This window comes from Ascaphus truei, chromosome 6 (genome assembly GCF_040206685.1).
Source record: "Ascaphus truei isolate aAscTru1 chromosome 6, aAscTru1.hap1, whole genome shotgun sequence".
Lineage (NCBI taxonomy): Eukaryota > Metazoa > Chordata > Amphibia > Anura > Ascaphidae > Ascaphus > Ascaphus truei.
Window position 1 is genome coordinate 36,054,252 of NC_134488.1, and position 16,608 is coordinate 36,070,859.

At 44.9% G+C, this 16,608-nt stretch overlaps 1 protein-coding gene across 3 annotated transcripts in view; it reads left to right on the plus strand.

Annotated features, from left to right (window-relative positions):
* The window catches only part of LOC142496904 (uncharacterized), a 109,737-nt gene that overhangs the window by 7,534 nt on the left and 85,595 nt on the right, over positions 1-16,608 (plus strand). The window contains exon 1 of one of the 3 annotated variants that reach the window (XM_075603986.1): positions 1,879-2,018. The exons of the other annotated variants lie outside the window; for them this stretch is intronic. The gene's annotated coding sequence lies outside the window, so the exon portion shown is untranslated. Of the gene's footprint in view, positions 1-1,878; positions 2,019-16,608 lie in introns of those variants that run through there. 3 annotated transcript variants of the gene reach the window in all.

Genomic DNA, 16,608 nt, shown 5'->3' on the forward strand with positions numbered 1-16,608 from the left:
GCGACGGGTTCCGGCAGCCAATGCGGAGGATTAAATTCCTTTAAACTTTTAAACAGGCTGGGTGCCAATTTGTTTTTAATGCTAGATGCCTTTTTAAAAATCACCCTCGGTTGTTGTGCGATATAATCTTTTAAAATTGTGTCTTTTTGCAATAAATGTCAGTTTCCGTATGATTGCCTATATTTTACATTGATCTTGGTTATAATGTGTAATAAATGGTATCTCATACTTCTCTCCTGTGTTCTTATTTTTAGTTTCCAGGAGATCAGATCTTTCTAGAGTACTGGTTTTGTTCATTGTCATTTCTAGTTCTCCATTTCCATAACCCCTTTCTAAAAACCTATCCTTCAACACTTTTGCTTGGTTGTTAAAAACTGTGTCATCCGTGCAGTTCCTATCCCTAAGCCTCCTGAATTGTCCTGGTGGAATATTATCTAGACATTTCTTGTGATGGAAACTACTTCTTAAAAGGTAGTTATTGCAATCTACCTGTTTCAAATATGTTTTCGTTTTAACCTGTTCATCTTCCACATAAATTGTTAAGTCTAAAAAAATCAATAGACACTTTACTACTTTGTGATGTGAAAACAAGATTCATTTGATTGTCATTGATATACTCAAATGTATGCTCTGTAATTCTGGGTAATGCAGCCAATCAGCAGGAGGTGTCAGGTGCCTGGCGCCAAAGAGAGGAGGAAACAGCATGGAGCGGAGAGAAGTGTGTGTGTGTGTGTGTGTGTGTCTCGAGCACATCGCACCTTCCACCATTCTGTCCAGTATTTTTGGAGAAGCCGCTTTGCAACCCTACCCATGAGTTAGCTATCACAGATACCACTTCTACCTTACTTTTCTGTATCTATTCTATTACACTGTACCATCCTCTGTTCCCCCCTATTCAGAAACCCAATTGTAAATGAACAAAGGAAAGCGTTCACACGTTCAATGCAGCAATACTGCATTCCCCATATGTTGTACTTTTGTATTTCATATCTGTATATGTAACATATGTGACAATGTATAATTGTACATTCTTACCTAAGGCTAAGTTCAGAGTGACTTAAGCCGTGCGGAGGCGCGCTGAGGCTGAGGGAAAGCGTTTCCCTGGCCTTCGAGCGTGCGCCGTCTGTGGGCGTGTCTGGGGGACGGGTCAGTGACGTCACGGAGCCGGTTCGCCCTCATTGGGCGAACCGCTCACGTGAACGGCCCTCGAAGCGAAAGATTTTTTAAGATACACGGATCGGCAAGCGTGCGTGAGCCCCTGCTAAAGCCGCTCTCATTGCGGTTGCAGGGGCTCACTGCCGAGCAGCAGCGCGCCTCAGCACGCGCTGACCATGCCCGAGGCCTAAGCTGGCAATCGTTTGGTGCTCCTATTATACATCTGTAAAACTCCTGATTGTGTGCCTAACATAATGTCCGCCTGCTAACTGTGTGTAATGTCTGTCATGCTGCAGCTGATATGTAACATTATATTACTAAGTGTAACGCATTATTGTTACAGGTTCCAGAGTAATAGGCAGGCTGCTGTTTGGAACACAGCGGCAGATCTGTTTGTGACACTCTGTTGCCAAAGGGCAGAGCTCAAAAAAGGTGTGCGTCAGAGTCTGTTTCCAAACAGGAAGTGGTTATGACTTTCCCTCCCACCCTGTCTCCCTCCTTCCCTCCCACCCTGTCTCCCACCCTGTCTCCCTCCTTCCCTCCCACCCTGTCTCCCTCCTTCCCTCCCACCCTGTCTCCCTCCTTCCCTCCCACCCTGTCTCCCTCCCACCCTGTCTCCCTCCCACCCTGTCTCCCACCCTGTCTCCCACCCTGTCTCCCACCTTGTCTCCCTCCTTTCCTCCCACCCTGTCTCCCACCCTGTCTCCCACCCTGTCTCCCACCCTGTCTCCCACCCTGTACGTTGCCTCCAGCCTATCAGCAATCTCAGCATGGATGGTCTTACGTTGCCTCCAGCCTGCGGTGACACAGCGCATCACAAATCCCCATGGAGGAGGCTCCAATAGATCTGGACAAGCTAATTGGTATTTAATTAATTAATTCACTATTGGAAAGGATAATTGTATGTCCAGCCCATATATCACCTGTATAGTGTGCATCTTAAGCAGCGCTTATAGTGCCGGCGACAGCGACGCGACGTTGCGTCAAAACCAATGCTTGGTCGCGATCGCTGGAAGTCAATTCAATTAGATTTTTCCAGCGACCGCAGCCTGACGTCAGCGTCGCCGGCACAATAAGCGCGGCCTACAACACCAATGCAGCTCTGGGAGTCGCCGCTGACTAACAACACGCTGATGTACAGACATGATGGGCTACAATTAGCTTACATCTATCTCACACCTGTATACGGTGTCTGCGCTCGCAATCATTACATCTATCTCACACCTGTATACAGTGTCTGCGCTCGCAATCATTACATCTATCTCACACCTGTATACAGTGTCTGTGATCGCAATCATTACATCTATCTCACACCTGTATACGGTGTCTGTGATCGCAATCATTACATCTATCTCACACCTGTATACAGTGTCTGCGCTCGCAATCATTACATCTATCTCACACCTGTATACAGTGTCTGCGCTCGCAATCATTACATCTATCTCACACCTGTATACAGTGTCTGCGCTCGCAATCATTACATCTATCTCACACCTGTATACGGTGTCTGCGCTCGCAATCATTACATCTATCTCACACCTGTATACAGTGTCTGCGCTCGCAATCATTACATCTATCTCACACCTGTATACAGTGTCTGCGCTCGCAATCATTACATCTATCTCACACCTGTATACAGTGTCTGTGATCGCAATCATTACATCTATCTCACACCTGTATACAGTGTCTGCGCTCGCAATCATTACATCTATCTCACACCTGTATACGGTGTCTGCGCTCGCAATCATTACATCTATCTCACACCTGTATACAGTGTCTGCGCTCGCAATCATTACATCTATCTCACACCTGTATACGGTGTCTGCGCTCGCAATCATTACATCTATCTCACACCTATACAGTGTCTGCGCTCGCAATCATTACATCTATCTCACACCTGTATATAGTGTCTGTGCTCGCAATCATTACATCTATCTCACACCTGTATACAGTGTCTGCGCTCGCAATCATTACATCTATCTCACACCTGTATACAGTGTCTGCACTCGCAATCATTACATCTATCTCACACCTGTATACGGTGTCTGCGCTCGCAATCATTACATCTATCTCACACCTGTATACAGTGTCTGCGCTCGCAATCATTACATCTATCTCACACCTGTATACGGTGTCTGCGCTCGCAATCATTACATCTATCTCACACCTGTATACAGTGTCTGCGCTCGCAATCATTACATCTATCTCACACCTGTATACAATGTCTGCGCTCGCAATCATTACATCTATCTCACACCTGTATACAGTGTCTGCGCTCGCAATCATTACATCTATCTCACACCTGTATACAGTGTCTGCACTCGCAATCATTACATCTATCTCACACCTGTATACAGTGTCTGCGCTCGCAATCATTACATCTATCTCACACCTGTATACGGTGTCTGCGCTCGCAATCATTACATCTATCTCACACCTGTATACAGTGTCTGCGCTCGCAATCATTACATCTATCTCACACCTGTATACAGTGTCTGCGCTCGCAATCATTACATCTATCTCACACCTGTATACGGTGTCTGCGCTCGCAATCATTACATCTATCTCACACCTGTATACAGTGTCTGCGCTCGCAATCATTACATCTATCTCACACCTGTATACAGTGTCTGCGCTCGCAATCATTACATCTATCTCACACCTGTATACAGTGTCTGCGCTCGCAATCATTACATCTATCTCACACCTGTATACAGTGTCTGCGCTCGCAATCATTACATCTATCTCACACCTGTATACAGTGTCTGCGCTCGCAATCATTACATCTATCTCACACCTGTATACGGTGTCTACGCTCGCAATCATTACATCTATCTCACACCTGTATACAGTGTCTGCGCTCGCAATCATTACATCTATCTCACACCTGTATACGGTGTCTGCGCTCGCAATCATTACATCTATCTCACACCTGTATACAGTGTCTGCGCTCGCAATCATTACATCTATCTCACACCTGTATACGGTGTCTGCGCTCGCAATCATTACATCTATCTCACACCTGTATACGGTGTCTGCGCTCGCAATCATTACATCTATCTCACACCTGTATACGGTGTCTGCGCTCACAATCATTACATCTATCTCACACCTGTATACAGTTTCTGCACTCGCAATCATTACATCTATCTCACACCTGTATACGGTGTCTGCGATCGCAATCATTACATCTATCTCACACCTGTATACAGTGTCTGCGCTCGCAATCATTACATCTATCTCACACCTGTATACGGTGTCTGCGCTCGCAATCATTACATCTATCTCACACCTGTATACAGTGTCTGCGCTCGCAATCATTACATCTATCTCACACCTGTATACAGTGTCTGCGCTCGCAATCATTACATCTATCTCACACCTGTATACAGTGTCTGTGATCGCAATCATTACATCTACTGCACCGACACACTTTATTCGAGCAAATACCCGGTATGTACCTGGCAGATACCTGGAATGCGCCACTCCTCACCTCTAACAAGCCCCGTTGCATTTGCCTTCCCAGCCTGGGTTCATGCCTGGCTGATGGGCGGCTGATCTGTTAAATGATAATGATTAGGATTTAATAGGCTGCAATGCTCCGCATGTCTACCAGATGGCATAAATTCATGAATTGTAATGCAGTATATATATATATACTGTGCAGTATTGCAGCCAGCGGGAATAAAATGCTTCAATCACTGCTTGGAAAATAACTCAATGCACTCGGGCAGAAAACAGTCACAAACCTCAATACACCCGGGTATACCCGAATTCGTGGGACTAGCCAAGCTCGAATAAAGTGTGTCGCCAGTGTATCTCACACCTGTATACAGTGTCTGCGCTCGCAATCATTACATCTATCTCACACCTGTATACAGTGTCTGCGCTCGCAATCATTACATCTATCTCACACCTGTATACAGTGTCTGTGCTCGCAATCATTACATCTATCTCACACCTGTATACGGTGTCTGCGCTCGCAATCATTACATCTATCTCACACCTGTATACAGTGTCTGCGCTCGCAATCATTACATCTATCTCACACCTGTATACGGTGTCTGTGCTCGCAATCATTACATCTATCTCACACCTGTATACAGTGTCTGCGCTCGCAATCATTACATCTATCTCACACCTGTATACGGTGTCTGCGCTCGCAATCATTACATCTATCTCACACCTGTATACAGTTTCTGCGCTCGCAATCATTACATCTATCTCACACCTGTATACAGTGTCTGTGCTCGCAATCATTACATCTATCTCACACCTGTATACAGTGTCTGTGCTCGCAATCATTACATCTATCTCACACCTGTATACAGTGTCTGCGCTCGCAATCATTACATCTATCTCACACCTGTATACAGTGTCTGCGCTCGCAATCATTACATCTATCTCACACCTGTATACAGTGTCTGCGCTCGCAATCATTACATCTATCTCACACCTGTATACGCTGTCTGCGCTCGCAATCATTACATCTATCTCACACCTGTATACGCTGTCTGCGCTCGCAATCATTACATCTATCTCACACCTGTATATGGTGTCTGCGCTCGCAATCATTACATCTATCTCACACCTGTATACGGTGTCTGCGCTCGCAATCATTACATCTATCTCACACCTGTATACAGTGTCTGCGCTCGCAATCATTACATCTATCTCACACCTGTATACAGTGTCTGCGCTCGCAATCATTACATCTATCTCACACCTGTATACAGTGTCTGCGCTCGCAATCATTACATCTATCTCACACCTGTATACAGTGTCTGTGCTCGCAATCATTACATCTATATCACACCTGTATACGGTGTCTGCGCTCGCAATCATTACATCTATCTCACACCTGTATACGGTGTCTGCGATCGCAATCATTACATCTATCTCACACCTGTATACAGTGTCTGCGCTCACAATCATTACATCTATCTCACACCTGTATACAGTGTCTGTGATCGCAATCATTACATCTATCCCACACCTGTATACGGTGTCTGCGCTCGCAATCATTACATCTATCTCACACCTGTATACAGTGTCTGCGCTCACAATCATTACATCTATCTCACACCTGTATACGGTGTCTGCGCTCGCAATCATTACATCTATATCACACCTGTATACGGTGTCTGCGCTCGCAATCATTACATCTATCTCACACCTGTATACAGTGTCTGCGCTCGCAATCATTACATCTATCTCACACCTGTATACAGTGTCTGCGCTCGCAATCATTACATCTATCTCACACCTGTATACGGTGTCTGCGATCGCAATCATTACATCTATCTCACACCTGTATACAGTGTCTGCGCTCACAATCATTACATCTATCTCACACCTGTATACAGTGTCTGCACTCGCAATCATTACATCTATCTCACACCTGTATACAGTGTCTGTGATCGCAATCATTACATCTATCCCACACCTGTATACGGTGTCTGCGCTCGCAATCATTACATCTATCTCACACCTGTATACAGTGTCTGCGCTCGCAATCATTACATCTATCTCACACCTGTATACGGTGTCTGCGCTCGCAATCATTACATCTATCTCACACCTGTATACAGTGTCTGCGCTCACAATCATTACATCTATCTCACACCTGTATACAGTGTCTGCGCTCGCAATCATTACATCTATCTCACACCTGTATACGGTGTCTGCGCTCGCAATCATTACATCTATCTCACACCTGTATACAGTTTCTGCGCTCGCAATCATTACATCTATCTCACACCTGTATACAGTGTCTGCGCTCGCAATCATTACATCTATCTCACACCTGTATACGGTGTCTGCGCTCGCAATCATTACATCTATCTCACACCTGTATACGGTGTCTGCGCTCGCAATCATTACATCTATCTCACACCTGTATACGGTGTCTGCGCTCGCAATCATTACATCTATCTCACACCTGTATACAGTGTCTGTGCTCGCAATCATTACATCTGTCTCACACCTGTATACAGTGTCTGCGCTCGCAATCATTACATCTATCTCACACCTGTATACGGTGTCTGCGCTCGCAATCATTACATCTATCTCACACCTGTATACAGTGTCTGCGCTCGCAATCATTACATCTATCTCACACCTGTATACGGTGTCTGCGCTCGCAATCATTACATCTATCTCACACCTGTATACAGTGTCTGCGCTCGCAATCATTACATCTATCTCACACCTGTATACAGTGTCTGTGCTCGCAATCATTACATCTATCTCACACCTGTATACAGTGTCTGTGCTCGCAATCATTACATCTATCTCACACCTGTATACAGTGTCTGTGCTCGCAATCATTACATCTATCTCACACCTGTATACGGTGTCTGCGCTCGCAATCATTACATCTATCTCACACCTGTATACAGTGTCTGCGCTCGCAATCATTACATCTATCTCACACCTGTATACAGTGTCTGCGCTCGCAATCATTACATCTATCTCACACCTGTATACAGTGTCTGTGCTCGCAATCATTACATCTATCTCACACCTGTATACGGTGTCTGCGATCGCAATCATTACATCTATCTCACACCTGTATACAGTGTCTGAGATCGCAATCATTACATCTATCTCACACCTGTATACGGTGTCTGCGATCGCAATCATTACATCTATCTCACACCTGTATACGGTGTCTGCGCTCGCAATCATTACATCTATCTCACACCTGTATACAGTGTCTGCGCTCGCAATCATTACATCTATCTCACACCTGTATACGGTGTCTGCGCTCGCAATCATTACATCTATCTCACACCTGTATACAGTGTCTGTGCTCGCAATCATTACATCTATCTCACACCTGTATATAGTGTCTGTGCTCGCAATCATTACATCTATCTCACACCTGTATACGGTGTCTGCGCTCGCAATCATTACATCTATCTCACACCTGTATACAGTGTCTGCGCTCGCAATCATTACATCTATCTCACACCTGTATACAGTGTCTGTGCTCGCAATCATTACATCTATCTCACACCTGTATACAGTGTCTGCGCTCGCAATCATTACATCTATCTCACACCTGTATACAGTGTCTGCACTCGCAATCATTACATCTATCTCACACCTGTATACAGTGTCTGCGCTCGCAATCATTACATCTATCTCACACCTGTATACAGTGTCTGCGCTCGCAATCATTACATCTATCTCATACCTGTATACAGTATCTGCGCTCGCAATCATTACATCTATCTCACACCTGTATACGCTGTCTGCGCTCGCAATCATTACATCTATCTCACACCTGTATACAGTGTCTGCGCTCGCAATCATTACATCTATCTCACACCTGTATACAGTATCTGCGCTCGCAATCATTACATCTATCTCACACCTGTATACGCTGTCTGCGCTCGCAATCATTACATCTATCTCACACCTGTATACAGTGTCTGCGCTCGCAATCATTACATCTATCTCACACCTGTATACAGTGTCTGTGCTCGCAATCATTACATCTATCTCACACCTGTATACAGTGTCTGCGCTCGCAATCATTACATCTATCTCACACCTGTATACGCTGTCTGCGCTCGCAATCATTACATCTATCTCACACCTGTATACAGTGTCTGCGCTCGCAATCATTACATCTATCTCACACCTGTATACAGTGTCTGCGCTCGCAATCATTACATCTATCTCACACCTGTATACAGTGTCTGCGCTCGCAATCATTACATCTATCTCACACCTGTATACAGTGTCTGCACTCGCAATCATTACATCTATCTCACACCTGTATACAGTGTCTGCGCTCGCAATCATTACATCTATCTCACACCTGTATACAGTGCCTGCGCTCACAATCATTACATCTATCTCACACCTGTATACGGTGTCTGCGCTCGCAATCATTACATCTATCTCACACCTGTATACAGTGTCTGCGCTCGCAATCATTACATCTATCTCACACCTGTATACAGTGTCTGCGCTCGCAATCATTACATCTATCTCACACCTATATACAGTGTCTGCGCTCGCAATCATTACATCTATCTCACACCTGTATACAGTGTCTGTGCTCGCAATCATTACATCTATCTCACACCTGTATACAGTGTCTGCGCTCGCAATCATTACATCTATCTCACACCTGTATACAGTGTCTGCGCTCGCAATCATTACATCTATCTCACACCTGTATACAGTGCCTGCGCTCACAATCATTACATCTATCTCACACCTGTATACGGTGTCTGCGCTCGCAATCATTACATCTATCTCACACCTGTATACAGTGTCTGCGCTCGCAATCATTACATCTATCTCACACCTGTATATGGTGTCTGCGCTCGCAATCATTACATCTATCTCACACCTGTATACGGTGTCTGCGCTCGCAATCATTACATCTATCTCACACCTGTATACAGTGTCTGCGCTCGCAATCATTACATCTATCTCACACCTGTATACAGTGTCTGTGCTCGCAATCATTACATCTATCTCACACCTGTATATGGTGTCTGCGCTCGCAATCATTACATCTATCTCACACCTGTATACGGTGTCTGCGCTCGCAATCATTACATCTATCTCACACCTGTATACAGTGTCTGCGCTCGCAATCATTACATCTATCTCACACCTGTATACGGTGTCTGCGCTCGCAATCATTACATCTATCTCACACCTGTATACGGTGTCTGCGCTCACAATCATTACATCTATCTCACACCTGTATACAGTGTCTGCGCTCGCAATCATTACATCTATATCACACCTGTATACGGTGTCTGCGCTCGCAATCATTACATCTATCTCACACCTGTATACAGTGTCTGCGCTCGCAATCATTACATCTATCTCACACCTGTATACAGTGTCTGCACTCGCAATCATTACATCTATCTCACACCTGTATACAGTGTCTGCGCTCGCAATCATTACATCTATCTCACACCTGTATACAGTGTCTGCGCTCGCAATCATTACATCTATCTCACACCTGTATACGCTGTCTGCGCTCGCAATCATTACATCTATCTCACACCTGTATACGCTGTCTGCGCTCACAATCATTACATCTATCTCACACCTGTATACGGTGTCTGCGCTCGCAATCATTACATCTATCTCACACCTGTATACAGTGTCTGCGCTCGCAATCATTACATCTATCTCACACCTGTATACGGTGTCTGCGCTCGCAATCATTACATCTATCTCACACCTGTATACAGTGTCTGCGCTCGCAATCATTACATCTATCTCACACCTGTATACAGTGTCTGCGCTCGCAATCATTACATCTATCTCACACCTGTATACAGTGTCTGCGCTCGCAATCATTACATCTATCTCACACCTGTATACAGTGTCTGCGCTCGCAATCATTACATCTATCTCACACCTGTATACGGTGTCTGCGCTCGCAATCATTACATCTATCTCACACCTGTATACGCTGTCTGCGCTCGCAATCATTACATCTATCTCACACCTGTATACAGTGTCTGCGCTCGCAATCATTACATCTATCTCACACCTGTATACATTGTCTGCGCTCGCAATCATTACATCTGTCTCACACCTGTATACGGTGTCTGCGCTCGCAATCATTACATCTATCTCACACCTGTATACGGTGTCTGCGCTCGCAATCATTACATCTATCTCACACCTGTATACAGTGTCTGCGCTCGCAATCATTACATCTATCTCACACCTGTATACAGTGTCTGCGCTCGCAATCATTACATCTATCTCACACCTGTATACAGTGTCTGCGCTCGCAATCATTACATCTATCTCACACCTGTATACAGTTTCTGCGCTCGCAATCATTACATCTATCTCACACCTGTATACAGTGTCTGCGCTCGCAATCATTACATCTATCTCACACCTGTATACGGTGTCTGCGCTCGCAATCATTACATCTATCTCACACCTGTATACGGTGTCTGCGCTCGCAATCATTACATCTATCTCACACCTGTATACAGTGTCTGCGCTCGCAATCATTACATCTATCTCACACCTGTATACGGTGTCTGCGCTCGCAATCATTACATCTATCTCACACCTGTATACAGTGTCTGCGCTCGCAATCATTACATCTATCTCACACCTGTATACGGTGTCTGCGCTCGCAATCATTACATCTATCTCACACCTGTATACAGTGTCTGCGCTCGCAATCATTACATCTATCTCACACCTGTATACAGTGTCTGCGCTCGCAATCATTACATCTATCTCACACCTGTATACAGTGTCTGCGCTCGCAATCATTACATCTATCTCACACCTGTATACGGTGTCTGCGCTCGCAATCATTACATCTATCTCACACCTGTATACAGTGTCTGCGCTCGCAATCATTACATCTATCTCACACCTGTATACAGTGTCTGCGCTCACAATCATTACATCTATCTCACACCTGTATACAGTGTCTGCGCTCGCAATCATTACATCTATCTCACACCTGTATACAGTGTCTGCGCTCGCAATCATTACATCTATCTCACACCTGTATACGGTGTCTGCGCTCGCAATCATTACATCTATCTCACACCTGTATACAGTGTCTGCGCTCGCAATCATTACATCTATCTCACACCTGTATACAGTGCCTGCGCTCACAATCATTACATCTATCTCACACCTGTATACAGTGTCTGCGCTCACAATCATTACATCTATCTCACACCTGTATACAGTGTCTGCGCTCGCAATCATTACATCTATCTCACACCTGTATACGGTGTCTGCGCTCGCAATCATTACATCTATCTCACACCTGTATACAGTGTCTGCGCTCGCAATCATTACATCTATCTCACACCTGTATACAGTGTCTGCGCTCGCAATCATTACATCTATCTCACACCTGTATACAGTGTCTGCGCTCGCAATCATTACATCTATCTCACACCTGTATACGGTGTCTGCGCTCGCAATCATTACATCTATCTCACACCTGTATACAGTGTCTGCGCTCGCAATCATTACATCTGTCTCACACCTGTATACGCTGTCTGCGCTCGCAATCATTACATCTATCTCACACCTGTATACAGTGTCTGCGCTCGCAATCATTACATCTATCTCACACCTGTATACAGTGTCTGCGCTCGCAATCATTACATCTATCTCACACCTGTATACGGTGTCTGCGCTCGCAATCATTACATCTATCTCACACCTGTATACGCTGTCTGTGCTCGCAATCATTACATCTATCTCATACCTGTATACGGTGTCTGCGCTCGCAATCATTACATCTATCTCACACCTGTATACAGTGTCTGCGCTCACAATCATTACATCTATCTCACACCTGTATACAGTGTCTGCGCTCGCAATCATTACATCTGTCTCACACCTGTATACAGTGCCTGCGCTCACAATCATTACATCTATCTCACACCTGTATACAGTGTCTGCGCTCACAATCATTACATCTATCTCACACCTGTATACAGTGTCTGCGCTCGCAATCATTACATCTATCTCACACCTGTATACGGTGTCTGCGCTCGCAATCATTACATCTATCTCACACCTGTATACAGTGTCTGCGCTCGCAATCATTACATCTATCTCACACCTGTATATAGTGTCTGTGCTCGCAATCATTACATCTATCTCACACCTGTATACAGTGTCTGCGCTCGCAATCATTACATCTATCTCACACCTGTATACAGTGTCTGCGCTCGCAATCATTACATCTATCTCACACCTGTATACAGTGTCTGCGCTCGCAATCATTACATCTATCTCACACCTGTATACGGTGTCTGCGCTCGCAATCATTACATCTATCTCACACCTGTATACAGTGTCTGCGCTCGCAATCATTACATCTGTCTCACACCTGTATACGCTGTCTGCGCTCGCAATCATTACATCTATCTCACACCTGTATACAGTGTCTGCGCTCGCAATCATTACATCTATCTCACACCTGTATACAGTGTCTGCGCTCGCAATCATTACATCTATCTCACACCTGTATACAGTATCTGCGCTCGCAATCATTACATCTATCTCACACCTGTATACGGTGTCTGCGCTCGCAATCATTACATCTATCTCACACCTGTATACAGTGTCTGCGCTCGCAATCATTACATCTATCTCACACCTGTATACGCTGTCTGTGCTCGCAATCATTACATCTATCTCACACCTGTATACAGTGTCTGCGCTCGCAATCATTACATCTATCTCACACCTGTATACGGTGTCTGCGCTCGCAATCATTACATCTATCTCACACCTGTATACGCTGTCTGTGCTCGCAATCATTACATCTATCTCACACCTGTATACGGTGTCTGCGCTCGCAATCATTACATCTATCTCACACCTGTATACGGTGTCTGCGCTCGCAATCATTACATCTATCTCACACCTGTATACAGTGTCTGCGCTCGCAATCATTACATCTATCTCACACCTGTATACAGTGTCTGCGCTCGCAATCATTACATCTATCTCACACCTGTATACGGTGTCTGCGCTCGCAATCATTACATCTATCTCACACCTGTATACAGTATCTGCGCTCGCAATCATTACATCTATCTCACACCTGTATACGCTGTCTGCGCTCGCAATCATTACATCTATCTCACACCTGTATACAGTGTCTGCGCTCGCAATCATTACATCTATCTCACACCTGTATACGGTGTCTGCGCTCGCAATCATTACATCTATCTCACACCTGTATACGGTGTCTGCGCTCGCAATCATTACATCTATCTCACACCTGTATACGGTGTCTGCGCTTGCAATCATTACATCTATCTCACACCTGTATACAGTGTCTGCGCTCGCAATCATTACATCTATCTCACACCTGTATACAGTGTCTGCGCTCGCAATCATTACATCTATCTCACACCTGTATACGCTGTCTGCGCTCGCAATCATTACATCTATCTCACACCTGTATACAGTGTCTGCGCTCGCAATCATTACATCTATCTCACACCTGTATACAGTGTCTGTGCTCGCAATCATTACATCTATCTCACACCTGTATACAGTTTCTGCGCTCGCAATCATTACATCTATCTCACACCTGTATACAGTGTCTGCGCTCGCAATCATTACATCTATCTCACACCTGTATACGGTGTCTGCGCTCGCAATCATTACATCTATCTCACACCTGTATATGGTGTCTGTGCTCGCAATCATTACATCTGTCTCACACCTGTATACAGTGTCTGCGCTCGCAATCATTACATCTATCTCACACCTGTATACAGTGTCTGTGCTCGCAATCATTACATCTATCTCACACCTGTATATAGTGTCTGTGCTCGCAATCATTACATCTATCTCACACCTGTATACGGTGTCTGCGATCGCAATCATTACATCTATCTCACACCTGTATACAGTGTCTGCGCTCGCAATCATTACATCTATCTCACACCTGTATACAGTGTCTGTGATCGCAATCATTACATCTATCCCACACCTGTATACGGTGTCTGCGCTCGCAATCATTACATCTATCTCACACCTGTATACAGTGTCTGCGCTCACAATCATTACATCTATCTCACACCTGTATACGGTGTCTGCGCTCGCAATCATTACATCTATCTCACACCTGTATACAGTGTCTGCGCTCGCAATCATTACATCTATCTCACACCTGTATACAGTGTCTGCGCTCGCAATCATTACATCTATCTCACACCTGTATACAGTGTCTGTGCTCGCAATCATTACATCTATCTCACACCTGTATATAGTGTCTGTGCTCGCAATCATTACATCTATCTCACACCTGTATACGGTGTCTGCGCTCGCAATCATTACATCTATCTCACACCTGTATACAGTGTCTGCGCTCGCAATCATTACATCTATCTCACACCTGTATACAGTGTCTGCACTCGCAATCATTACATCTATCTCACACCTGTATACGGTGTCTGCGCTCACAATCATTACATCTATCTCACACCTGTATACAGTGTCTGCGCTCGCAATCATTACATCTATCTCACACCTGTATACAGTGTCTGCACTCGCAATCATTACATCTATCTCACACCTGTATACAGTGTCTGCACTCGCAATCATTACATCTATCTCACACCTGTATACAGTGTCTGCGCTCGCAATCATTACATCTATCTCACACCTGTATACAGTGTCTGCGCTCGCAATCATTACATCTATCTCACACCTGTATACAGTGTCTGCACTCGCAATCATTACATCTATCTCACACCTGTATACAGTGTCTGCGCTCGCAATCATTACATCTATCTCACACCTGTATACAGTGTCTGCGCTCGCAATCATTACATCTATATCACACCTGTATACGGTGTCTGCGCTCGCAATCATTACATCTATCTCACACCTGTATACAGTGTCTGCGCTCGCAATCATTACATCTATCTCACACCTGTATACAGTGTCTGCGCTCGCAATCATTACATCTATCTCACACCTGTATACAGTGTCTGCGCTCGCAATCATTACATCTATCTCACACCTGTATATGGTGTCTGCGCTCACAATCATTACATCTATCTCACACCTGTATACGGTGTCTGCGCTCGCAATCATTACATCTATCTCACACCTGTATACGGTGTCTGCGCTCGCAATCATTACATCTATCTCACACCTGTATACGGTGTCTGCGATCGCAATCATTACATCTATCTCACACCTGTATACGGTGTCTGCGCTCGCAATCATTACATCTATCTCACACCTGTATACGGTGTCTGCGCTCGCAATCATTACATCTATCTCACACCTGTATACGGTGTCTGCGATCGCAATCATTACATCTATCTCACACCTGTATACGGTGTCTGCGCTCGCAATCATTACATCTATCTCACACCTGTATACAGTGTCTGCGCTCACAATCATTACATCTATCTCACACCTGTATACAGTGTCTGCGCTCGCAATCATTACATCTATCTCACACCTGTATACGGTGTCTGCGCTCGCAATCATTACATCTGTCTCACACCTGTATACGGTGTCTGCGCTCGCAATCATTACATCTATCTCACACCTGTATACGGTGTCTGCGCTCGCAATCATTACATCTATCTCACACCTGTATACAGTGTCTGCGCTCGCAATCATTACATCTATCTCACACCTGTATACAGTGTCTGTGCTCGCAATCATTACATCTATCTCACACCTGTATACAGTGTCTGCGCTCGCAATCATTACATCTATCTCACACCTGTATACGGTGTCTGCGCTCGCAATCATTACATCTATCTCACACCTGTATACAGTGTCTGCGCTCGCAATCATTACATCTATCTCACACCTGTATACAGTGTCTGCGCTCGCAATCATTACATCTATCTCACACCTGTATACGGTATCTGAGATCGCAATCATTACATCTATCTCACACCTGTATACGGTGTCTGC